This window comes from Sciurus vulgaris (genome assembly GCF_902686455.1).
Source record: "Sciurus vulgaris genome assembly, chromosome: 12".
Lineage (NCBI taxonomy): Eukaryota > Metazoa > Chordata > Mammalia > Rodentia > Sciuridae > Sciurus > Sciurus vulgaris.
In genome coordinates, this window is record NC_136473.1 from 70,765,305 (window position 1) to 70,783,380 (window position 18,076).

At 43.1% G+C, this 18,076-nt stretch overlaps 1 long non-coding RNA gene across 2 annotated transcripts in view; it reads left to right on the forward strand.

The window, feature by feature from the left end:
• LOC306641864 overlaps window positions 1-18,076 on the forward strand; it is a 178,567-nt gene that overhangs the window by 65,764 nt on the left and 94,727 nt on the right. The gene's annotated exons all lie outside the window — the stretch shown is intronic.

An 18,076-nucleotide genomic window follows, 5' to 3' on the forward strand; every position in this document is an offset into this window, starting at 1 on the left:
AATTCATCCAAGGAGGCATTTATAATATCTATTATTTGTAAGGAAATATTCTGAAAAGACTACAAAATGAAAAAGGCATGATCTTAGATTTGCATTGGTGAGGGAAATATCCCTTCCTTCAACAAATACTCAGTAAGTGGATAGTATTTGCCAGGCACTCTGCCAGATCCTGGAAACTACTGGTGAACAGGAAAGATGTGGAGCCTAACCTCATGCAACTTATATCCTACTGGAAGAGGAAAAGGTGGGATAAATCCTAAAAAGGGAATAAGGATATTGTGATAAAGTATCAAGATGCATGGGGAAGCTTGGGGCTATTTCAGATTGGGGGAGTCCGCTCTTGAGAGGTGACCTTAAGTCACAGATATGAAGAGCAAGGATGAGCACTAGAAGTGAAAGCAATTTCAAATGCAAAGATCTAAGAAGAAAAATCTTTGCATATTCTAGAAACTCTCAGAAGGACTATGTACTTGGAGTATAGTGAGGAAGAGATAAGACAAGGCCGAAACAGGACTCTAGGTAAAAAGTGACAGGGATTGTAGACAAAGATGTGGATGGAGACACAGGCAGATGCAGTCATTGTGGTGAGGCATGTGGTCAGTGGTCTTGGATGAGGGATTAGATATGAGAGTCAAACAACATTCAGGTTTCTGGATTGAGAATTTGTAAACAGTGGTGACACTTATTAGGATAAGAACCCAAGGAAGGATTATCCTTGTAAAGGGTAGAGTGATAAATTCTGTCTACAGACTACACAGTTGGAAAGGATTGTCCAACTGGACATGTCATGTACATGTGGTTAGACATGTGACTGCTCTTAAGCTCAAGAGGAGGTCAGGGCTCAAGACACAAATTATTAGTAGAAAAAGAAATTGTCATAAGAAAAGTAAAGTGCTCAGTATATTTAGAGAATGAAGCAATTAATTCAGACTAGGATGATACAGGTGACTTCAGACACATGCCAAGTTTAGCAAAGATCATAAGCAAAGGGACAGAGAGTGGAGAGAGGAAGAGATGGGAAAAAACCTTTCTTTGTATGATGTGAAGAGAAGGATTGCTAGTGATATGAAAAGGACTATACTCCTAAATACTTACCTTGAGAAAGTTAACTGGGAAAAGGGTCCAGGGACCACAGGAGATCTGCTCCATAATTAAGAAAATGAATAGTTAAGCCATAGACTGTGAAAAAAAATTTCAATACACCCACTGGCAAGTGATAAAGGGCTTGTATCTTTAATATATAAAGAATGCCTAAAAATCAACAATAAAAAAGCAAATGAAAATATGGGCAAAGACCTTGAACAGGCACTACACAAAAGAACATTTACAAATAACAAGAAGCAGATAAAGGTTGTTAGTCATCAATGAAATGCAAATTGAACCCACCATGAGCTATATTTCACACACATGAAAATGGCTAAACTAATACCAAATATGGACATGTGAAGCAACCAGAACATTGTTATATTGTTGGTAGGAGTATAAAATGACAAATCACCTTGGAGAACTATTTGGAAGTGTCTTAAAAAGTTGAACATACATATACTCTATGATCTAGCAATACCAAATTTAAGTATTTATATAAGAAAATGAAAATGTGTATGCACAAAATGACTTATGTGAAAATGATTATAGCTGTCCCAGTCATACTGCTAAAGATTAGGGACAATAAAAACTTCCACTGATAAGAAAATGGATAAACAAATAATGGTTTATTCGTACAACTCAGCTATACAGGACAAAACATTAATAAATGCAACAGCATCTTAAAATCACTATTTGAGTAAAAGAAGCCAGACATAAAAGAATATGTGCTGTGTGGTTCCTATTACATGAATTTCTAAAATAGGTCAAAATTAATCTATAATAATAGGAATCAGAAAGTGATTGCTATTAAGGAGCATAAGGAAACTTTCTGGAATGATGGAAACGGTCTATATTGTTGAAGTGGGTTTTACATGGGTGTACAATTGCTAAGATTCACTAAACTGAATGTTCAAGATCTTAAGGCCAATGTATCCTATTGGATATAAGTTATATCTCAATTTATAAAATAACCTGGATAGTGTTAGCTCCAGAAGGGAAACAGAAGGTGATTAGGTGGTGACAATGTATTGAAATAAAATGGAGGTATTTAAGTTAGCAGAGTCTAATGGTTTGCTTTTGGAGTGACATACACGTCTCTCAGGTTGATCAGAGCTCAGATGTACCAGGTGCACATGATATATGTTGTTGAATTAAAGACTTGAAACAGCGGGTGTAGTTACAGTTTAATACAATCACTCTCTCTCTCTCTCTCTCTCTCTCTCTCTCAGGACTCTCTCTCTCTCTCTCTCTCTCTCTCTCTCTCTCTCTCTCTCTCTCTCTCTCTCTCAGGACTAGGGATTGAACCCAGCAGTGCTTAACCACTGAGCCACATCTCCACCTTTTTAATATTTTATTTAGGGACAGGGTCTCAATGAGTTACTTAGGGCCTTGCTAAGTTGCTGATGCTGGCTTTAAACTTTCAATCCTCCTGCCTCAGCCTCCCGAGCCACCAGAATTACAGGTATGCACAACCGCATCCGGAATAACCTACATCTCTATAGCATTTGCTGAACTCCAGGCTTTAGGTGTGCTGTGTTCCCTGTTGGCTTCTCAAGGACCGACTTCTATTTCTGTGACTTCTTCCTTAGCATGTAACACAGCACATCTCAGAAGATGATGTGTGGTACAAATGGGTACTAGGTAAATATTTGTTGACTGAAGGAAGAAATGATTTAATAACTATTAAGTGTGTGACTTAGTCTGTGGGACTCACTCAGTATCTAATTTCTTTTGTAAGAACAAAGGAAGATTTTAAAAATCCTCACCAGTTTCTTCCTACTCTCTGTAAATCAAAAAGTAGAACAAATTAACAAGGTACAGAAAACGAAGTTAATGACCTCATTTCCTGTCTCCTGCACTTTCAGTATTAAAGGCCAAACTGATGACAACTGGTCTAATGGTTGGATTTTGAATTATTAAAAGTATTTTGCAAGAAATAAGCTTGGTTTATGGGAACCGACAATGAGATAACCTCCTTTGGTAAGAATGACAGCAACAGTTGATATTTCTGGTGGAAAACACCAGAACAAAACAAGAACCAAAAAACTTCCCATCTCAAGAGGCAACAGGATATAAAAGAGATTAATTTAGCTGCAGATGCCAATAGGCCAAGCCTTTGGAAGATATGGTTAGTGAGGAGTTTTTGCCAAAATTTACTTACCTCCAATTTTTTAAATATGCATATAGTGACAAAGTAAAGCTTCTAATGATTTTGTATTGAGAAAATATTTATAGAAATGAAACAGAATTAACTTAAGTTAAAAAAATGCTTCATTCTGTGAAGGATTAACTGTGGTCCAAGAAAATACATTAATATAAATACAATGTAATAATTTGAACCAAAAACCTTAACTAAAAAATAAAATCTATTCAAATTGTATACATTTGATTTTAAATGGCAGATGAAAACTTCTTAGATATTTGGAAATTTATATAAAGTTAAATTTTATGTTCTGATTCTAAAATCTAAAACCCAGATAATGTGCATTTATTGGATAGTTTTATAAATATTTTTGAAGAGTTAATAAGGAAAATAAATGTATTTTATTTGTCTCTATGTCTTTCCATAGAATTTATCATTTCTTACAAAATATTGTCTACTAGAAAATATATAGTCTTGAGAATAAAAATAGGACAGAGAGCAAAGATAGTGAGCATTACAGGGTGGGGATGTGGTAAGATGGAGAACTTCAGATGAGGGAGAATTCCTAAATAAAAAGACTTCAGGTGTCTGTTCACTGACATTGAACTTCAAATTTTGTTTTGAGTTTCCTGATGACCACCTCAAAAAGGGAAACACAATTTATTGATGTGATTTTTAACAAAATTTACATTAGCCAAATTGGTCTTAAGCAAAGAGTCTCCTTATTATAAAAATAAATTAAATTATTAGGATTAAAATAGGTGTGCGTGTGTACGAACGTGTGTTTGTGCAGTGTGTATATATGTGTTAATTTTCGAGAACTGAGAAAGAAAATGGACAACCAACCTTCTTAACAATATAAATGCACTATAGAGTTCATTCTGAAATTTATTCTGAAATTCTCTAGTGCTATCTACATATGAGAAGGCCAAGACAAAAAGAGCCCAAAAGAGCTCTTTGCCTGCTACTCAAAAATAAAACTTTGACAAGTAGTGAAAGGATAAACTGAGCTTCAGACTACCTGCAGGTCTACCACGTTCACTTCTATGCAAGCTGAGCTATAAACTATGTCGACTTGTCTTTACTGACCAGAGTTTTTTGTGACAGTATTGTGTGGTGATCAGGTAGCTTTAAACATTAACTTCAAGAAGAAGGGTGTTGGCAGAACAGTTAAAAATAAGAAGTCAAATTAGGCAAGGATGTGGCAAATGGGAAAGGTTTGGAAATGACTGTTGGTGGCAGTGATGACGAAGGCCCTTGTCCCTGAGGTTTATCACACATAGTTTCATGGTATCCTTGGGCCTGGCAGCCCAGAGACTGGGAATCACCTTTTACTAACTGGGTGTAATAAGAGAAATCTCTCTGTCAGTTTCTTTACTTCTGTGTTGATGCCGAGAATCTGGTTCTCTACTCCTGATATCTCTCTGTATGTAGAAGGTTGGCTTCCTGGGCTCTGTCCATCTTAACGACTTGTCCCAGGAGAGCAAGTCTTTGACTGACAATTAGGAAAATACACTGGACATATTTGAACCACTCCATTTCTTTCCTTCTGGGTTGGCAGCTGCCTGCAAGAAGCAGGAATCCTTTTTCTCCTCCATGGTGAGCAGTGCCACCCCCCTGACCCCACGCCAACATGACCAGTGCCTACAAGAGTGAGTCTTCCTAGTTAAGTATTCTTACACTAAACAGCGTCCTTCCCGTGGGTCTTTACTGGTAATAAAGATTTCATTTTGGTTTCCATTTGCCATTCCTTGGGTCTCTTTATCCATTTTGTTCAGCTCTCAGGTGAAGAGGGGTGCCCTTATGAGCCTGCTCCAGAGGCCCCAAGATTGACAACTTGATCATATTCATCTCACAGTGGTGTGATGCTTAATCAAGATGATGGCACAGTGATAGGGCGTGGAGTATTATGTTGTTTAATACTGTGTTGGCCATGTCTGCTAGTCCCTTTAGTTCAGTCTGAAGGTGTCACTGGAGAATACTGATCACAGTAGCCAAAATGAGACAACTCTCTAGACACCACATGAGAGTCAGGGGAATCTCCCAAGCTTCCCACTTTATCCCTACATCCTGAAGATGCCTGAAAAGTGCTCTTCTTGTCCGGTTATCCTCCCAGGGTTCTCTGTGGTGTCTGGCTCCTCAGGGATGACTCCATTCATCCTACCTTCATAGTTGGTCTCAGGAGTCTTTACAATACTACTCTCAGGACAAAGTGGACCGTGTACTTTTCCTCCTATTGCTGGATCACCATTGAGTCTTCTATGTTGTCCTTAAGGTGAAAAAATAATGCCTGTAGAAGTGGGTACCAAATTAACAAATATCGGGAACAGTCAAGTGTTAAAGCTCTGGAAGGACACACGTGCGGGGTGCAGGGGATGGTGTGTAGATTTCCTGGGGGTTCTTGCTGCCAAAGAACCTGCTGACACACCACTTGGTCCCTGGAAATGTGGTTTCCCACCGTGGCTTCAGATGCCTTCTTCATCTACCCCAGAAACATATTCTTATCAAGGCACCTTGATGAGGAGAATCCAAATGAAAAGGAAACACACAAAAGGAACTTTTTTATTTTTATTTTTAATCATCTCCACATACTGACACTGCATGAATGTGAAGAACACTGACCTTGTGACCTTTTTAGGCCTAATGCAGAAAACAAACCCCAACCAGACTATCAAAACCAACAAGAAGGGCGCCATCTTGCTTAATTTCTGTCCTCATCTGCTCTCTATTCAAATAGAAATAAAAAAAGAAATCTGGTATTTCAACCAACCTGTTGACAGACGGTTTACTTTTAATTGGTTTGTGCCTCATTTGCATAAATAAAAAGTAGGGCAAGAGAATATTTCTAATAGAAATAAAAACCATAAGAGGAGGACTTCATCATTAGTTCTATCTCCAGAGCCTGTTCCCATCACAGCCCAGTCCAAATCCTAAATTTCCTGCAAGGCCCATACCAGCTGTCAAGCCCCTGCCTCAGAATGCCTCATCTTACCCCACCAACCTTGCCTTGAGTACCAGGAGATCTTTCCCCTATTTTTTATTTCAGCCACATGCGGCATCTGCTCTCTGGCTCACACTGTCAGGCACTTGTTTACATGTCAACCTGGAATTATTTCAGATGTCTCTGATATCATCCTCTTCTAACTATATTGTAAGCCCCTGAGGGTCTCATCCTGGCTGTGGCACTCCCACTCACTGAGGATGTGGTCACACACCAGATAGATACTTTGATAATGTGAATGTGATCTTGCAGTGTTGCTGTGGGCAGGGGTGGTCCTTGTGCTGTGGCTAACACCTGATTCACAAGGGCAGTGGCCAATCAGAAGAGTCAATAGCTACAAATATCTGGGATGCCTGTCTCATGCAAGTGGCTGAGGATGAGCTCTGATTTAAAAAAAAAAAAAAAAAAAAAATGTGGCCAGGCACAGTGGTGCAGGTGAAAAACAAAAAGGACTGGGGATGTGGCTCTGTAGAAAAGTGCCCCAGGGTTCAATCCGTAGTAATGCACTCCCCTCAATAAGTAAATAAATAAATAAAATTTTAAAAAATTGTCATGAAAAAATTTTAAGTTATACAAGATGACAGACATTCCAGGCATTAAAATTGTGCTTTCTATGTCTCTTAGCTGCCCTCAAAACCTATCATATTCTCATGTGTTTGGTAGGTGCATAATAAATCTCTGAATTAATGGATGAATGAAAGGATAATCAACTGTCCATTCTCCCAACTCCCTCCAGATGACTGTCAAAACGAATAAGTTCCTATTTGGGTGGAATAATCATAGCCTGGACCATCACTTTGTTTATTTGGGGGTCAGGGGCTCATAAACATCTCCGATTATTGTCCCACCATGCTTGACTTTGATTCATGTCTTTGTGCACAAAGTGCCATATCATACTGCACCCTCAGAGTGATGGAGACTGGGGCTTTGCCATCAAACCAAGGAGCTGGTGGGCAAGTGGAGTCTCCACTTTCCTAGGTTACCTGGCTCCAGTGTGGTGATAGGTGTTGGTTTTACTCTGCCCAGCCCTAGGCATGGCCTGGCTACCTGAGGGCCCTGGGGGGCAGTGCTTCTCCATGGAAGGCAACAGCTTCCTGGAGCTCCCAGGGGGTCAGCCTCAGTGCCTTGGAGCCCACCTACCTGCCTGGCACTCTGAGCCTTTGCCGAACGTTCTTTTTGTCCTTCTGTTCTGTCTTCCATCGCGACCGTGCCGACAGCTGCAGGAACACATGGAGATTGCTTGGCAGCTGCTAGACACAGATGCTGGGCTCTGTAATGCACTTTTTCTCCCTCTGTTGCTGCTTCTGAGTGTGTCTCTGGCTGCCTGGGTGTCTTCCTTACGGCCTAAGGGAGGGGTGTACTTGGAGGTGCTAGTGAAGTGTGAAGCCTTGGGGAATTGGTGCTGCTGAGCAGGCAGGATGGCTAGTTCTTAAGATTGTCTTTGCCTTTTTTCTCACCCAATGTCAGTTTTTAAGCTCTTCTGCATGCCTGAGAATCTTTTCAAGCTGGCCTTCAGAAGAATGTTTGGGTATCATGTTCTCTCCACTCTTAAAGGCCCCTGTCCTCCTGAGGGTCCTTATTTTCTGGTTGCTATCTGGCAACAGTCTCCTAGTTTGACCGGCTTCTTTGCCCCTGAATTTGTTCATTTTCTTCTACTTTCCATGATCCCCTCACAGCAATTTTCCTATAATCAAATCTGTCCATGTCTCTTCTTGAAGTTATCAGAGCTTGCAAGGTGAAACCTGAATCTCTCCGTGTGACTCTGTTCTGCTCAACCCCTGCCTCGTCTCTGCTTCAGTCACATCTGTTTTGACCAAAAGGAATCCGGTTGCTTCTTAAACTCAAATTTGCATTTGTGTTCATCCAGACTAGAAGTAACTTTCTTCCTCTAGTCTGCCCACCTGATTGACTCTTTCTAAACCAGAGAGATTTCTAGGACACTCTCTGCTATTTTGGATTGATCCTCTATGGGCCAAACCACAGAGGTTGCCTCCGGAGCAAAGGTGTTGAGCAGAGGTGTTGGCTGAACAGCCAGGGACTGGAATGCACTTGTGAATGAGATACTGAGCCAGTCCTCAAGGGGTTAACAGCTTGTTGGGCAGACACATGAAAAAGCACACGACCAAGGAGGAGAATGAAATGAGTTCTGTGATGAGGTAGGTGCAGGATGTCCTAAGAGATGAAGGATGTCCTGCATGCTCCCCTGTTTTATTTAACACTTCAGTTTCATCCCTAACAGTGTCTGAGGTTCACAAGGGCAAGGTCCCCATCCTTGTATCTCACATTTGTGTCCCTGTACCTGCTCTGCATCCAGCACAGAGTAGGAACTCAAGAAGCATCTGTTGGCAAAGGCAACTGAATGACTGTGTCCACAGGGACAAGGCCCTGCTGGGGTCTTCTGCTTTGGGCCACTGCGTGTTTGTCCAGCTGAGTGGCAAACTAAAGATAATGCTTTGGAATCCTCTTGGTTGAAGGGAACAGGATAGAACATGTGGGAAATTAAGAGGCTGGTAGGTACAGAAAGATTTCTATCTTGCTTCAGGAAATGAAAATAAGTCTTTTAATAGGTGCTCTGGTCTGGGGATTAGTCCCTCTATTTATTCCTTATCTTTTTCTTCTTCCTTGAGAACCCTTCTCCTCTGCTTTACTTTTCTTCTGGCCAGAGAGAGCATGCATTAAAGAGAACTGCATGTTATTTAAAAGTAATATTTATATACATTTAAATGAAATTATCTTTACATCCACATGGTAGAGAAATGAGAAACCTCTGACAAGCAAGAAAGGAAAAGAAAAAGTCTTCAGTGATCTCCCCACCCAGAGCCACTCAAATTGCTGCTGTTGATTTATTGGTGCAAACTTCTAGATTTTTATCTGTCATATGTACAGAGAAATGTTTGAGTGGAAACTCTAGAATCAAGTTGCCTGAATCTGAATCCTACTTTACCCCTTACCAGCTGGGTGACCTGGGCCATGTTGCTTAACCTTTCTGTGCCTCAGCTTCCTAGTGGCTTTGGGGAGCTCACTGGCCAGAGCCAGTGTTGCTGTGAGAGTGAAATATTATATCAAGTGTTTACAACAGTGCCTGCTGTGTAGTAAGCATGAGTTCATTTGATTAACAAATATTTATTGAGGGCTTATTCTATGTCAGGCACTTTTAAGACAGCATTTAACAGCCCAAGGACCTACTGTTATCACGTAGCTTGCATTCATTCTGATTTAACCACCTGGACTGTTAAATAGAGCAACATGAACTATTTCTATTATTACAAAGAGTATTTTATTACACATTGTGTGAAACCACTTTTCTCATTCATAACATCTTACTACATATTATTACATTTTTCCAAGTCATGAAACCTTACATTATTACAATTAATGTGTTTCATTGAATGGATATCATGCTTTATTTAATAAACTCTTTTTGCTAGATATTTAGGTAGTTTCCAGTTTTCCAGACTAGCATGGTGAAAATGCTAATGTGTGCATTTTAGTGCAGTTAGTGGGGTCATCCATCAGCCTGGAAGTGGATCTGTACGTCAGTAGGAATCCCGTGATTAGGGTTTTTGGTGGATGTGGTCTGTGAGGGGCATGCACCTGGTTATAATCTCCCTGGAACTGTGAAGGAGACCCCATCTGAACCCAAACTGAATTTTTTTATTCTTTCTCATTTTTGCGAACTAGAGAAAAATGGTATTTAAAAAAAAATCAATTCTTTAGCTTCTTGTGAAACTAAATTTAAATACACATATATTTTATTGGCTATTTATATTTCTTACTTTCAGAGTTGACTATTCATGTCCTCTGAAGCTTTCATTCTGATCTTGATGAGATGATCTTGGACATCGCCTGAGATCAGATAGCCTTTCTCTGTGACAGACCTAGATCCGGGTTAAACTTTGTAAGGTAATGGTTTCAAGAGATATGTGCCCAACCTTCTCTGCTATGTATTTGCATTTTCCACTAAAAATGTTTAACATGTTGTAAATTTGACTTTTCTGCACTTTGGCCGCGACATGGTTTCAATGCTAATGAACAGTCTTCGCACACCATCTCTGTGAGAGCAGTGGCCACGTTTGCAGAGACTGAAAGATGCTAAACAGTGTCTGGTGTGTGCAGTGGATGTAATGATTTGGTGCATTTTCCTCAGTGGTGGGAGGCATTGGTGTAGCTGAGTGTTCATGTGTGTCTGGATATGTACATGTCTATATTTTGAGCAGAACTCAGTAACAGTGTGTGTGTTTCTGAGTCTCTGTGAAATTATGTAAGTACTGCTGTATTTCAGTGTTTGGAATCTCTCTCCCAAGGGAAGTTAGTTCAAAATTATCTTCTTTTTGGAAGAGAGTCCTGCCACCCATGTTCCTGTTACTTCTTTAACTCTGAACTTCCCAAGCAGATGTATTTCAAAACTTCCTAATGCATTGCTAAAAAATGCATCTTTGGTGTAACTCAGGTCTTCCAGTTTTCCTCACATGAGAACACTTTGCCTTTGCTATCATGTCCCTGAAGCTGGAATTGGGGTATAATCCACATTCCTTCAAAACAGAACCAACCCTCCAAGTATGAGGATGAATGTAGAAGAGACTGCTCTTATGAAGAGATGAAGGTGAAAGCTACAAGATGCAGCACCCAGCAATCAATAAAGACCAAAGCTTAGCTGGGTGTGGTGGCGCATGCCTGTGATCCCAGCAGCTCGGAGGCTGGGGCAAGAGGATCGCAAGTTCAAAGCCAGCCTCCCCAACTTATAAGCCCTAAGCAACTTAGTGAGACTCTGTCTCAATTGTATCTATCTATCCTGTCACATGGCATGGTGTTGGCATGTGGAGGTCACATGACTACTTATACAAGTAGTCGATGGAAATTTAGTATGTGCACCTTGGGAATGCAGGAAGAGAGTGTGCCCCAAGCTGAGCTGCTGCTGACCAGGAGCGGGCATCGCTTAGTCCACTTACCTCTTTCTGTTCCTACTGCATTTCTCTTTTTCGCCTAGTTGACTGGCAGGGTCTTCTTCCCAGTTCCTTTTGCAGTTTCCTTCATAAAGGGCTGGGCCAATCTAGGAGAGGATTTCTAAGACCTGGTTTCCGGATGGAACTCTACCTCCTACCTCAGTTTTCCTGTCATGTGGATTCTCCCAGCCTCTCCTCCATGGATTTGGACTGGCTGGGGTTTGCTTCAAGGTCTGCTTCTCCCTAGTTCTCCCTGGGCCTCCTTTGACCACACAAAGACCAGGAGGAGGAATACAAAGGTAGAGATGTATTATCGATTGCCTTTGATCACAGAAAGGACAGAAGGGACTGGAGTGGAATGTAGGAAGGCAGAAAGGAGTTTCAAGAGAAGAAAGGAGGACCCTATTCTACTTGGAAGTAAATAACTGAAGACTAGGGCGATCCATGTCTTGGACTTTTTTTTTTTTTAATGGATCCTTTCTCTCTGCTCTGGCATTTCCTATTGATTTCCTTGTGACATTTTTTTTTTAAAACATGCAAAATGAAAAATACCAAACAAATACGAGATGACAGGAAGCACCTGGGAGTCAGAAAGGAATCTGAGGGTTTCTTTTTACCCAGCATTGAAGTGAGTCCCAAAACTTGCCTACAAGATGGGGCTCATCGCCTTGCCTAAGCTCTGTGCAGATGAAGAACTGTCTCTCTCCCTGGCTAATACTCCATGAGGAGACCCTGTGCTTTTCCTTGTCCGGCAATTTCACCAATAGTCACATCTCATAAGATTACAGGGTCCTTGAACAATCTTGAACACTGAAAGAACAGTTAAGTTTTCTTTTATAATGTTTTTAGAGGACCACAGAGGTTTTCAGCTTTTGCACCAAAGGCCTCTGGTTTTAGGAATTTTCTGGCAAATCTGTCTGGCTTCTGGCTTTGCCTTCATCAAACTCATCCTGTACCTCTTTGGCTGAGACCCAGGCACTGAGCCCCTGCCCACTCCCCTGTGACAGGGAGCATGAAAGAGTTCAAAGAGGCCTTGCCCACCTCTACCATGTCCATGTTCTGGCCCTTTTGTGACAATCCACTGGCCTCCTGGTCCCCAGAGTCCTGCTCCCTAAACCCAGAGCCTTCCTCTGACCTTTCCAGAGACCCCCACTCTGGCCTGCCTGGCCCCGGGGTTCGCCTGCCTCTGGCCTGCCCAGCTCCCTGCCTCTCCAGACAGCCAACCTTCACCCCTCCTGCCCAGACCTGCCCTGCTGAGGCCCCTGCCTGGCAGGACATGGCGCCTGTGATGACTAAAAATAGGGTTGTATAAAAGAACGGTGGGACCCAAATAAAGTCTGAAGCAGGAAATATAATGATCCTCCAAAAATATGGTCCTGGTGCTTCCACAGGAGCCCTGCACCTGCTTCAAAGCTTGTGAACTATCTTTATTTTGCATTCAAACTATCTTTTGGGGCCAGGTTTCCTTCATAACACAGCTTATTGCGAAACGGATCTGAAACCCTAGGGAGTTTATCTGTAGTTAGGTTTTCTCTCTCTTTTTTTTCTTCTTTCCAGTAACTGTGGGTCGGAGGATTCCAGCCATTATTAACTAAAGGGCTACTCTGTTTCATGACATCTAATCAGGTGGATGTCCCACTGGGAGAACAGATTGTGTCCTTTTTCCCCCCTCTGGACTGAAGAGATAAAGAGATAAAACTCATAGGTTGTTTTATTTTTTAAAAAATCAACAGCATAGTCCTCCCGTGAGATCTTCACATGTGCCTGTTATGCAGAGGCCCGGGTTTAATGGGGGAGGCCCAGGGACTTGTGGGTAGGATGTTTTGTCCTCTGAATGACTGGCCTTGGTCAGCTTTTGAAAAGTTCCCATTGGGCACCATCTTGGATCCTGGTGACTTAGATAAAAATGGCAAAATCTGAAAGTGTCTGTAGACCTGGGCTTTCCACTGATGTCTTCACTTGCCTGAGAAACAAAGTTCACCCTTCAGTTGGACTTGGGAGGGTGATGCTATAATAATGGGCAAATAACTTCTCAGAGCTCCGGCTTCCTGCTACGTGAAGTGGGCCTAATCTGCCTGCCTGGACAGTTTGCCAGGCTTCTGATGAGCCAAGGGTGTATGTGAAACACCTTGTTCTATTCAAAGGCAAGCCATTACTTTTGGTTTTACTTTTTAGCTGAGCCAGCAGGAGATGACTTACTGTACCTATGTTGCACTTGGCCACAAATGAGGGCAGAACTAGTTCAGAAGGTCACAGATCCAGGGCAAAAGATCAACAGGTACTGTTTTAGTGCAAGCAAGGTGGGTCTCTCAGAGGTGATCTTGGCAATTGAATGGCAATGGAAGTTCTAGATTCATCGAGAGACAAATTCCAGATAGCAGCATGCTATCTGGCAGCTTGTACCATGAGCCCCAGCCTCCAGAATTGCTTCTTTCTGCTCCCTTGGCCTCCACAGGGGAATAAACATATAGTTTAGTTGGGTTTCTGCCTCATCTTTTTTTTTTTTTTTTCTCGGTACTGGGGATCGAACCCAGGGCCTTATGCTTGCAAGGCAAGCACTCTACCAACTGAGTTATCTCCCCAGCCCATGCCTCATCTTTTTTATTTTGTTCTTCAGCCTGCACATTCCCTTCTACCTCCACTTGACTCTTATGGTAACCAGGTTTCTAAGAAGAGATCACTAAGGCTGGGGACAGGCAAGTTTGGGGCCTTGGTTACAATGCAACTAGAGCATCCTGGACTTCTCTTTAGCATGTTAGAGTAACTGCAACATCCCTGCTTTTAAGAAAGTGCTTCTTTAAACTATCTGAATTTACCTCCATGTCCCCTCTTGAGGCAGCTTGTGTCTTGGACTAAGATTCCTTCCCATGTGGGGCATAGTGGTACATGCCTGTCATCACAGTGACTCAGGAGGCTGAGGCAGGAGGATCACAAGTTCAAGGCCAACCTCAGCAATTTAGCAAGACTCTTAGCAATTTAGAAAGACCCTGTCACAAAATAAAGAATAAAAAGGCCTGGGGATGTGACTCAGTGGTAAACCACCCCTAGGTTCAATCCCAAGGACCAGAAAAAAAAAAAAAAAAGAAGAAGAAGAAGAAGAAGAAGAAGAAGAAGAAGAAGATTCCTTTTTATTTTTCCTGAAACTTCCTCCTTCAAACCAGGAGAGGTCTCCTAGTTCAGAGATTTGGGATTTGTGAACAGATTCCTTTTCACTCTGCCTGCGCTTTTCGTCATTATGTAAGTTCCCTTTACAGTCCCTCAGGGTTTGCTTTGCAGCAGGAGTAAGTCCTTCAGGCTTTTGCAGCAGATCTAAGCCCTTCAGGCTGTGCACACAAAGTTCCCTCCATTCCCACCGTCAGTTTAGGTTCTGTCTGAATCTCCATCTGTCCTTTATAAAGACAGATTTCTGTAAGTGCATCTGTAACTGTCTGGTTTCCCACAGCTGGAGCCCCAGGGGCAGGAAGCACCTTCTCAGTGGAGTCTTAGCCCAAGGCCTGCAAGACCTGTGCCTGCACAAACACTTAGAGCTTGGATTTTGGTGATGAATCCATGGCTGAGGACTTTTGGAAAAGTCTCTCAGCTTCAGTGACTCTAGTTCATCATCTCAGGGCTCAAGGAACCTCTAGGAAGATTTCCCCAAGGCTACCCAGTTTCTTGGCAGAAGAGCAGGAGAGAAATTTCAGAGTGAGATTTCAGATGCTTAAAAACATACCCTGCCATTAAGCACCTTGCCACGAAGGTAATGTAAGGCGGATCTCTTGTTGAAATGTGGAGACCACCTGATTTACAGGGGGCAAACACCCAGGCTCTGGGATTGAGCTGCCAGGTTGGAATCTTGGTTCTGCCATTTCTAGATATTGACTTGACCTCTCTCTTTCTCAGCTTTCATGTCCATGAAATGGGGATCATAATGGTTCCTACCTCACAGGAGTATTATGGGGATGAAATGAATTAACATTTCTATGGCGTTAGACAATGCCTGGAATACAGTCAGTGCTCAGTAAACAAACAAAGTTCCTGGGAGGGGCATTAGTGCTGAAAAATACCAGGGTGTGAGTGAGCAGCTTCCCCAGCACCCCCACCCCACGCCACCTTGCAGGAGACCTTGAGCAGAGAGCAGGGCTCTTGGTAGCACAAACCAGGCAAGAGCAGCCCCTGGAGGCCTTTCTGCTTGCAGAGCACAAGACACTTTTTCAGAGATAAATGATAAAAATAGCAAAATAACTGTTGCATGTTGAACATCTACTCTAGGCTGGATCCAGCAATGAGGATCCTATGTTGTCTAGGTCAGTCCTCACAGGGACCTTGGGAGCAAGGTGCTGTTTTGTTCCCACGGATGAGAAAGCAAAGGCTGGGGAGACTTGTCAATGTCATGTGGTTAGCGAGAGATGGCACCAGGTGGCCAAGCCTGTGTTCCCACCTGGCAGATCCTCTATGTGTCTACCTATGTGTCTGTCAAGGCAACTTCTGGTCTGAATTTCTCTTCTCAAGTGTGTCATCACTGGGATGCTGAAGTCCATATTAGTTAATATTTGGCTTATGGAAAGAGCATTGAATGAGGAGTCAGGGGACCCAGTTTCTGTCTAGTTCTGCCACTTCCTGTGCCAGCTTGGACAAGTTATTTACCACTGCTGTGCTACACAATGGGAGCCAATGCCTGCCCTGCCCACCTCAGGGAGAACAGTGAGGATTGAGTGAGATCATTCACATTTGTATTCATCAAATGATGAGCATTTACTATTATAAAAGAACTTAGAAAACACACTTAAAATGCAAGATGGTATTGTTCCTGTGAGTTTGGGCCAGGGAAATTAATTTTTCTTAGGATCTGAGTGGCTAAATATCTGGGATCCCAAATTGGATAATCAAACCCCTTACTTTAGGGAGTAAACCTCACCCTTGAGGCTTTCCCGGGCTCTCAGCCTCCTTCTTCCAACCATCACGCGAGTTCTAAGTGTGAGTTTAGAGTTGCTTCAGAATGACATTGCCAGCAAAGGCAGACGGGCCAGACTGAAGGTCCCCGGAGGATCTCTGCTAGGCTGGGCGACTCCCAGAGCACCAGTTACTTCTGTCCCTGCATGTATCCATACAGGCAATTTCCAATGCATATTTGCAATGGTGGCATGTTGGGTTGGTTCCGTAGCTCACTGAGAAGAAATGTATCAATATGGAAAAGAAGGATTTGAAAGGTAAGGGAATAATAAAAGTCCAGGATTCATACTCAGTTGGTAGATCTACATCTGTGTTCAGTCTGGGAGGCTGCCCTGGTCTTTCCCAGCCTGTATCTGTTCTGATTGGTCAGTGTCCGTGGTGAGTGACTTGTTACATGATTCCATTCACCCCTGGGTGAAGCTTGCCTGTGTTTTGGTTTTGCTGAGGTCTTCCCACCTGCCTCCTGGGAACGTGGAGGGAGCACAGCTGGTGGCAGGTGGTCTCGGGCCAGACTCCATTGCAGGACACACACAGGGTTGAGACATTGCGGCTGATGCACCCACTGCCCTGATGTCTCGGGGGCCCAAGGGAATGCTGAGCTCTGAGAGCACAGTCAGACGGTCTGCGGTTCCTCATCAGCAACCTCCTGTGCTGATGCTCGAAAGGTGCTTTGTAAGCATCGAGTGAATGACTGGATCTATCAAAAAGAGCCAGTGAGCTCATTTTGGTTAAGATGCTGGGTAATTCATGGTAGAGAGTGAATAAAAAAGAATTCTTGCTCAATTTCCAGCTTATGGTGGATGATCCCATCCCAATATGGCAAGTAGGTAAGACACAGATACCAGCATTTTATTAGTACAAACTTTTAATTAAAAAATAATAAAAGGTTAAGCACTAAGTAAAACAAAAGAACCAAAGGATATCGAGTATGAATAAAGATTTTCCTTGTATGGAAAGGCCTCCGGAGAAACAAATTCCTTTGGAAACAGCCCAACGTGTGGCATTTCTCATCCCTTCTTTTTTCAAAGGCTGGTTTTGTGGGGTTTTTAGCTGAGAGCCTCAGGATGGAGGAGAAGCTATCTTCTCAGCACAGAGTTTTCCCCCCCTTTTCCAAAGGGAAGGCAGATTTGGGAAACTGGCACTGCCCCTGCCCAGATGGCAGCCAGCAGCTGGCTCTGGCAAGGGGAAGTTCCCACTCCCGGCTGCTGGCTGCCCGGCCCCTCCCGCTTCCCCACAAAGCAGGCCTGGCCATTGGAAAGGAGAGAGTGTGAGAGCCAGGCCATGCCAGCAGCTCCTCGCCACCCTGACCTGGCTGCTCTGGTTCTGGCACCCAGGCGAGGAGCAGGGGGAACAGCCCCGGCCAGCAGCTTCAGCCTCCCCTTCCTGCCTCAGCTGCTGGCTTGGCCCTGCGCTCAACGGCACAATGGCTTCGGACATGGATGGGGCTGCAGCATGAGGGACAAAGGGTGGCGGTGACTGCAGAGAGAGCATCCGGCCTGGCCTCGAAACCACAGGCAGCTTTGGGTAACAGACCCCTGAATGACCAGGCTGGCTTGTGGCTGCCTTCTTCCTGCACCAGACGCCATTCGGTTGGCCCTGTCTTCAATTTCTCTATCTCTTATGCATTTTTCTTTCTTTTTTTCCTTCCCTGTCTTTTCACTATCTCTTCTTTTTCTCCTTCCCTATCCATTCCTCTCCTTGCTTTTCTCTCCCTTCCTCCTTCCCTTTCCCCTTCTGTCCCCTCTCTTCCTTTCTCCTGTTTCTCCTACCCTCCCTCCTTTCCTACCTCCATCCTTCCCTCTTTCCCATCTTCCTCCCTTCCTTGCCTCCTTCTCCCCTTCCCACTTTCTCTCTTTCCCTCTCTCCCTTCCTTTGTTCCTTTCCTTCTTCCTTTTCTTCTCTCATGGCATATTTCTCCTCTTTCCTTGCCTCCCTCCTTTTTCTCTCTTATTCTTCAACCATTTCCTACCT